This window comes from Pinus tabuliformis, chromosome 8 (assembly GCF_031772625.1).
Source record: "Pinus tabuliformis cultivar Carrire ecotype Pingquan chromosome 8, CPIR1, whole genome shotgun sequence".
Lineage (NCBI taxonomy): Eukaryota > Viridiplantae > Streptophyta > Pinopsida > Pinales > Pinaceae > Pinus > Pinus tabuliformis.
In genome coordinates, this window is record NC_142294.1 from 545,048,932 (window position 1) to 545,057,852 (window position 8,921).

The window sequence follows — 8,921 nt, forward strand, 5'->3', positions numbered from 1 at the left end:
TTCAACCGAGGAGGAAATTAAAGGAAAATAATGGAAAATGAAGAAAATAGAAGCCTCATTCATAAAAATGCTTCTGAGGATCAAATGGTAAACCTTTTTTTTTTTTTTTCAGTTGAGTTTTGGAGCTCTCTCATTATTCTCTCTCTCTCTCTCTCTCTCTCTCTCTCTCTCTCTCTCTCACTCTTGGAGACTTAGAGTTTTCATTGAGAACTTTGGCATTGGAGCAAGAAGGGAAAAGGCAAGAGGAAGCAAAGATCAAGCAGGGAAAGCCAGGATCAAGTAGCTACAATAGAATCCATTGTAGGTATCGATTTTCATGTGTATTTTCCTTGCAAGATTTGACATGCATGGTATTGCATGTGTATCTTTTCTATAATGGCATGGGTTTTGCTAGGTGTGAGAGTGTTCTCTAGCCTAGCCTTGCTATTTCCTAATAGCTTTGATGAGATGGGTTCTTGTATTCGATTGAGCTAGGATGCTCAGGTGGATTTGAAGCTGAGTGGGGTGGATCTCTGAAATGAAAAACACATGGCCTAGTGGTCCTTGAACTGGACTATGGATAACGGTAAAGCCACTGGCCTAGTAACCCCTTAGTCAGACTATGCGTTGTGGTAAATCCAGGATTATGTGCCTTAGTGGGCCTAGGAATCCTTGTTGGTGAATGGAGGGATATACGATAAATCCAAGAGGTTGATTTCTCTTTGTTGGGCCTAGTAGTCCCAGGATGGGATGTACAGTAAAGCCTAGAGAGTGGGTCATGGTGTATGGCCTACTGATCCCTAGATCAGACTGTGGACTATAGTAAATCCGGTTAAACTAGGAGGTGCTCAAATTCCTCATGATGTAGGTGGAGAAATACTGTAGAATCCATGCTTGTTTGGTGTTTTCGGTGTGTTCTATGAATCCCACATTCATGCTTGGAATATGGCATGATGGTGATTGGCTAAAGAGAGAATTGGCTCCACCAATCTATGGTCGGGTGGAATGTGGTAGTCCCATCTAGTAGAAAATTATATATTACAAATCAATGTAACACATAAAATATATTGCAGAAATATAAACACAAAAAACACATAAAAAAAGAGAGACACAGATATACATGGCTCACCCAATTTGGTCTATGTCCACTGGAAACAACTAGTCCTTACTTTTATATTATCTAGCAAACTGAAGAGATACAACCTACAACAGATCCCTTATAATTCCCTCTTCGCTCTCACACAATCTCCTCTCTCTTTCTTACTCGGAATACAAATCTACATAGATGCAATACAATTCCCTCATATATAGTGAGGGGTTGCCTTCTAGGGAAAAAAACCCTAAATTAAAAATAAATTCTACCATCAGATCTCTACCTAATGAATGGCTTAGTTTGGCTACGAAATTAGAAGGGGGGGCTCCTAAAGATCGTTGTCACCCCCCCTAGACCCCCCTCGTAACACAAATATTATGGGCGGCATTGCCACCACATTACAAACTGGTGTCCAATGCGGTGATACCCCTGAATAAAGAAGATAATCATGCTCCACACCCAATACCATCTTCGGTTGGTTTGTTCATTCATTAATGAGAAATTAATTCCCTTGGTTTCATGTGTAAATGTATTGATTTATATGTGGATCTTATGGCTGATATATTTATGGTAAATTTGTTGTTACTATGTTGGTTATATGCATGTTTTATCATAAGAGCTATGTATGGCTCTCAACATGTTTTTACTTTCAAATGAATGGATATTGTATCTATAACCTAATAGATGATAATGCAACAAATCACATGAGTGAAAAATGGTTCTTAGCAATTCCTAGATAAGTACAAGATACCTATGTTTAATTATGTTGGTTACACCTATAGATTACATGCTTGTGACATGTTTGACGAAATGCTTGTCTTGTTTAACTTATTGCCTTTGCATCATTATTTCCCTATTCTTTTACTACCCTTAAGTTATCATTCCATTCTGGGTGGTGAACTGGGCTCTAGACCTAAAAACGTGGCTCAAATCCCAGGGATGTTGGCACAACACTGATAAAATGAGTCTCTGGATGCTGACAAGAAAGCCTGTGAGAGCTAATGAGGGTTCTTGTATGTTGTCATGCCTATAGAATGAGAGCGACTAAGGGATAAGTTAATCAAAACTTTAGTGGGACCCAAGGGAAAGCTTCCTGAAGTATTGGAATGGTTCTTAAGGGTCCTGTAGCTAATATGGAAGGTTTTTGTGTTATTTTTCCATTGATTCCACTTCCTTAAGGTCACTTAGGAGGTTGAGTCCAATCATAGTAGCCTCTCGTCACATGTTTACCCTTGTTAGCTGGTTACTTGGGTAGATGTGGGAGGAGGGTGTTATAGAGTGGTATCAGAGCATGGTTCACCCCTCATAATGGATGGTTAGTATGTGTTGGTCATGCATGTATGTCAATTGCATGTGTGTCTCTTACACTTTCATTCCATGTGCTTGTTGCATTTCATAATGTTGATCATGGTTGTAGTAAGGTTTTCATGAGGAACTTGATGATTGATTTTTTGGAATGCATCATGGTGAGTATATGACTAGTTACATATTGTTATATGTCATTTGATTACATCCTTGTATGCTAGGTTGCATTCTTGTACGATTGGTTACATGTATCAATCGTATAGATTGGTTAAAATAATTGATCGCTTATGCTCAACTACATGTGTTCATGTGTATGTGTAGTTGATTAGGGATTGCTTATGCATGTTGATAGTTTGATGTGGAAATGTGTATAATGGGTAATGGTTGTTGTCATGCATGAAGTCATAGAATGCAATGTTGATACAACCTTGCATTGATGACTAGACCCTAACTAGAATGATGTTTATGTGTTGATGAATTTAGTTGTGTTTGTCTATATGCTCTTATGATTATGATATACATGTATCATGTTGATTTGTTGATCTTGCAAATGAGCTAAACTCACAAAATTATGCTAAGGTACATTGGTTTGTTATGATTTGGTTTATCTGACATATTATGCCTTGCAGCAATGAGTTAAAATGGCTAGCAAGGTGGTCAACTACATAGAATCTCCCTATGAATCAAATGAGTAGCATGGTGTGGGGCACTCCTCTAATTTGGCAGACATCTTGAGAAGCTTGAAGGAAGAAATAACGAGTTGTAAGACAGAAAATGACAAGATCATACAGGCCCAAGAGAAACAATTAAAGGTTATTGTTGTACTTTAGATTTTGTCATAATTGCAGTGATAGCGGCCACTTCGTATCAGCCATGGACAAGAGGAAAGAAATAATGGGGCATATGGAAGTAGGCCTCCTAGTAGACATACGTCAGATAGATATGACATAATGAGGGATGTAAGGTTGTGGGACACTTTGAATAGGAGGGGCGATGAGTACAAGTACTATAATAGTTCTGGTTCTGGAAGACATCATGATCATCATCGTTATCAACTTTAAAGGAGCAGTGATAGGGGATACATTTTGGATGAGTTTAAGAAAGTGAAGCCTCTTGCTGGAAGATGCAGAGGCTTGGATACTTGGGATGAACAAATTATTTGAGTTGCATGAGTACACATATAACATGAAGGCCATAATAGTTATCTTTAGCTTGAAAGGTAAAGCAAACATTTGGTGGGAAGATGTTAAGAAGGTTAGATACATCAGGACATATGACTTGAGTTTGCAAGAGTTCAAGGCCTTTTAGGAAGAAGTAATTGTCAGAGAGGTATTATGACAGTAAGGCCAAATAATTCTGTGAGATAAAGATGGAGTCAATGACATATGAAGATTACACGACCAAGTTTCTTGAGCTATTGAGTGATGTACCATATATTACAGATGAGAAGGCTAAAGTTCAATGATTTGTCAGTGTTTTTCCATTAGTATTTAGAGATTTGATTGACTATGACGAGCCTTAGTCACTTGAGGAAGTCATTGGGAAATTGAAGTATTGTTATGAACAATGAGATCATAAGAATGAATCACAATAAGGACTGAAAGGGAAATAAAAAGGTAAAGGTAAATGTCAGCCTAAGAGGACAAGGCCTCAGAATGTAGTTGAGAAAGAAAAGGTGGCACTGGAAAAGAGGTTTAATGTAGCTAGACAAGGACATGGGTCACAACAACAACATAGAGGTGAGGGCACTAGTTGGCTAGAGTGTTGGACATGTGTTGAGGAGAACCTTAGGAGATATTTCCCGTAGAATTAGGGTGATAGGCCTAAGATATACAGTGCACAGGAGGTGCAGACTATTGGGGATGTAGGGCATAGTATTCCTTGTATTTATGTGGTCGTGGACAATAACCAGGCAGAACATTAGGCATCTATCATTGAGATAGACAGTAAGAATTGTGATCAAGTTATTTCTATTTCGACTGACCCCAGATCTAGTTATATCTATGTTAGGCATGGCTTGATGGATCAGTGTGGTTTGAGTAAGGAATTGCATGCAAAATTTTGGTTAGTCCGGTTGGCTACATGTACAAAGAAGCGAGTTCATCCTTGGGTAAGAGCGTGTGCATTTTATTTGAATGGTATGCCTACCGAAAGACATCTAAATGTATTATGATTGAGATCATATCATATGTTATTGGGCATGGAATGGTTATATCTTCATAGAACCAAGGTAGAAGTTATGACAAAGCCAATGACTGTGTTGATGACAATGGGGAACCAAGAGCCTTGCAGGGTAAGAAGAAAGCCACATCAGTTAGGATGGTGACAACTATGCAAGCAAAGTGTAGTCACAGGAAAGGGTGTAAGTTATTTGTAGTGTAAATTTCTAGTGATAAGGGTAAGGAGCTTGAGGATGTAGATGTGTTGAGCAGGTACCCAGTTTTGTAGCAGTTTCAAGATGTATTTCTTGAGGACATTACAGAGTTTCCACCTCATAGGGAGGTATAGTTTTCTATGGACTTAGTGCCATGGGAAGCTCTAACATCAAAAGAACCTTAGAGGATCAGCACACCTAATTTGGTTGAGTTAAAGTTGCAACTGAAGGAAATGTTGGACAAGGTGTACATTAACCCAAGTGTATCACCTTGGGGCGCATCGGTATTGTTTGTGAAGAAGAAAGATGGAACTCTCAGATTATGCATTGACTACAGGAAGTTGAACAAAGTGATCATTAAGAACAAGTACCCTTTTACCAAAGATTGATGGCTTGCTTGATCAGCTGAAGGGAGCAACAATGCTCTTGAAGATTGATATGAGCTCCAAATATCATTAGGTATGCATCAAAGAGGAAGACATTTACAAGACTGCTTTCCAAACCAGGTATGGGTATTATGATTTTGTTGTAGTTCCATTTGCCTTAACTAATGCTCCAACTATATTTATGCACTTGATGAATAGTGTGTTACGTCCTTATTTGGATAAGTTTGTTATTGTGCTCATTGATGATATATTGGTATATTCTAAAAATGAGGAAGAGCATGTCGAAGATTTAGCAATATTGTTGAGGTCGTTGAGAGAGAATCAGTTGTATGCTAAGCTCACCAAGTGTAGTTTCTTTCAGATTTAGGTGCATTACTTGGGACATGTTGTCTCCAAGGAGGGCACTGCAATAGATCCTGAAAATATAAGCACCATCATGGAATGGGTAGCTCCTAAGAATGTGGATGAGGTGAGATATTTCATGGGTTTGGTAGGCTACTATAAGAGGTTCATTAGGAACTTCTTGCATGTTTCTTATCCTATCACATCATTGCAGAGGAAAGGAAAGAATTTTGAATGGATAGAGGAGTGTGAGGCCATTTTTGAGCAGCTTAAGAAATTGTTGAGAAATGCACTAGTGCTACAAATTGCAAACCTAGACAAAGAGTTTTTTCTATGCACAAATGCTTCCAATAGAGGACTTGGTGGAGTCCTTATGTAGGATGGACAAATGGTATGTTATTAGTCATGAAAAATAAATGAGCACGATCAGAACTAGCCGACACATGATCTTGACTTAGCAGCGATCATACATGCATTGAAGATGTGGGGGAATTATCTTCTTGGCAAGAGGTTTTTACTAATGAGTGATCATATTGGGTTGAGGTATTTGTTTGACCATCTAAATCTGAATGCTATTCAGGCTAGATGGTTGGCCATGATCAGTGAGTTTGATTTCGAGATCATGTACATCAAAGGTAAGGAGAACAGGGTGGCAGATTCTCTCATCAGGCGGGTATAGATAAATCACTTTGTAGCTATGAGCTCCTATGGGACAGACTTACATGATAGGATCTTGTAGGAAGGTCAACAAGATGTTAGGTATATGGAGATTGTGCACATGTTGTAGCAGGGTACAAGTACAGGTATAAGCACATGTGTTGGTATAGTTACAGGTGATAGTATAGGCATAGGTACAGGTGGTAGTACATGTACATGCACATGTATACGTATAGATACAGGTGCAGTTATATGTGTAGAAGATGTATATTATTGTCTTACAATAGATGGATTGGTCAGATTCAGAGATAGGATATATGTGTCAGATAACAATGAGCTTAAGAAGGTGATCTTGAGGGAGTTTCATGCAAAACCATATTTAGGTCACCTAGTTTATGAGAAGACACTGCCAGCAGTGAAGAGATTTTATTATTGGCCAAATTTGAAGACAGATGTAGTAGAATTTGTGGCTAGGTGTTTTGATTATCAGCGAGTGAAGGCAGAGCGCAAGCATCCAGGTGGACTGTTATAACTGATCACGATTCTAGAGTGGAAATGGGAGTTCTTTTCAATAAACTTCATCACAGGTTTTTCGAGGATAGTGATACAACTTGATTCCATCATGGTTATCATGGACAGGTTGAAAAAGGTTGCACACTTCATTCCCGTGAAGTCTACATTATCAGCTAGTGATGTGGCACAAGTACTCATCAGATATGTGGTTAGATTGCATGTTGTTCCAAAGAAAATGTCTCAAAATGGGATGTGAAGTTCACTTCCAAGGTTTGGAAGGTGTTATTTGTAGGTTTTAGCATAGAGTTGGCCTTCAGTAAAACTTATCATCCGCATATAGATGGACAGGCAGAGAGGGTCAACAGGGGATTGGAGGACATGTTGAGGATGTTTGTGATATATCAAAAATGGAGGTGGGAATAGTATCTCCCCTTCGTTGAGTTTACATACAAAAATGGTTATCAGGAGTCATTGAGGATGAGTCCTTTTGAGGAATTATATGGGCATAGTTGCAATACTCCCATTAGTTGTGGTGATCCGATTAGCATGGTATTGATTGGACCAACCATTTTGGTAGACATGGAATAGGTAATTCAGGCTATAAAGAAAAATCTAAAGGTAACACAGGATAGGTAGAAGAGTTATGCATATCAGAATAGGTTGTTCAAGGAGTTCCAGGTTGGGGCGTAGGTTTAATTTTGCATCAAACCGAAGAAGATATCCTTACTGATTGGATCATTTGCCAAGCTAGCACCACCATTTTGTGGACCCTTCAATATTGTTGAGAGGATTGGGCCAATAGCCTATTGGCTTTCAATGCCTCTGACAGCGAAATTCCATGATGTTCTCCATGTATCTTTGCTTAATAATTATGTTAAGGTTGTTAATCATGTGATTAAATGGTCTATATTGCAGGTGGAACCAGATCGAGAATTCCACCCAAAACCTTAATGTCTATTGCTATAAAGGGTGCTCATGCCCCGAAACCAAGAAATTAAGCAAGTTAAGGTGTAGTGGAAGCACTTTGGGCCTGATGACGATACGTGGGAGATGGTGAATCAGCTGTGGGGTATGTATCCTTCCTTGTTTTCTGGTTGAGGCAAAGCAATCTTGATATGGTGTTTTGGTATATGTTTTGATATTGTGTCTTGGTATATGTTTTGGTATATATTTTGGTGATATTTCTATTTTCACACATGTATATGGATGTAAATACCATCAAGAGCTATGCTATAAATCTCCAATAAGTAGTATGGGTGTCATGCCATTATGATTATGGTGTCATGTTACTATGATATCATGTGGTTATGTTATCATGTTGTTATGATGTCATGAGGGTTAGCCTCAATAGGGTGATCATTGTAAATACTACATCGAGCTATGTTATAAAGCTCCATGAGTAGTATGTCTTCAATCCAGTGGTTTCCTAAGGTATAATTGTGATTGAACACCGAGGATGATGTACCCGAAGGGGGAGGGTTCTATAACAACCTTGGTGAAAATTTCATGTCATAAAAGTTAAAAAAAATAACCACAGTTGATGGGACACTTATTCCAAGCTAAATGTTGGGCAAGACATCTTAGGGGGCATTCATTTGGTTGTTTATGGCTTAGGAAATTAGCAAAGGCAATGGCTAAGGATTTGGAAAGGAAAAATGCCATTTTTGGCACATTGTTTTATGAAAATAATGGAAATTGGGAGAAAAAGGAGGTGAAAGGTCACAGGTAGCATGTGAGGAGGAAACTAAAGGAAAAAAAATGGAAAATGGAGAAAATAGAGGCCTCATTCATAAAAAGGCTTATGAGGATGAATTGGTAACCTTCTTTTATCAGTTGAGTTTCAGAGCTCTTTCATTATTCTCTCTCTCTCACTCTTAGACACAGAGTTTTCTTGGAGCACTTTGGAATTGAGCAAGAAGGGAAAAGAAGGCAAGAGGAAGAAAAGATCAAGCAGGGAAAGGCAAGATTAAGCATCTACAGCAGGATCCATTACATGCATCGATTTTCATGTGTATTTTCCTTTCTAGATTTGGCATGAATGATATTGGATGTCGTTATTTTCTATCATGGCATGGGTTTTTCTAGGTGTGACAGTGTTATTCAGCCTAGCCTTTCCATTTCTTGATAGCTTTGATGAGATGGGTTCTCATATTTGATTGAGTTGGGATGACCAGATGGATTTGAAGCTCAGTGGGGTGGATCTTCGAAATGACAAACACATGGCACAGTGGTCCCTAAACCAGAGTGTGGATCACGTAAAGCCATGTCCTAG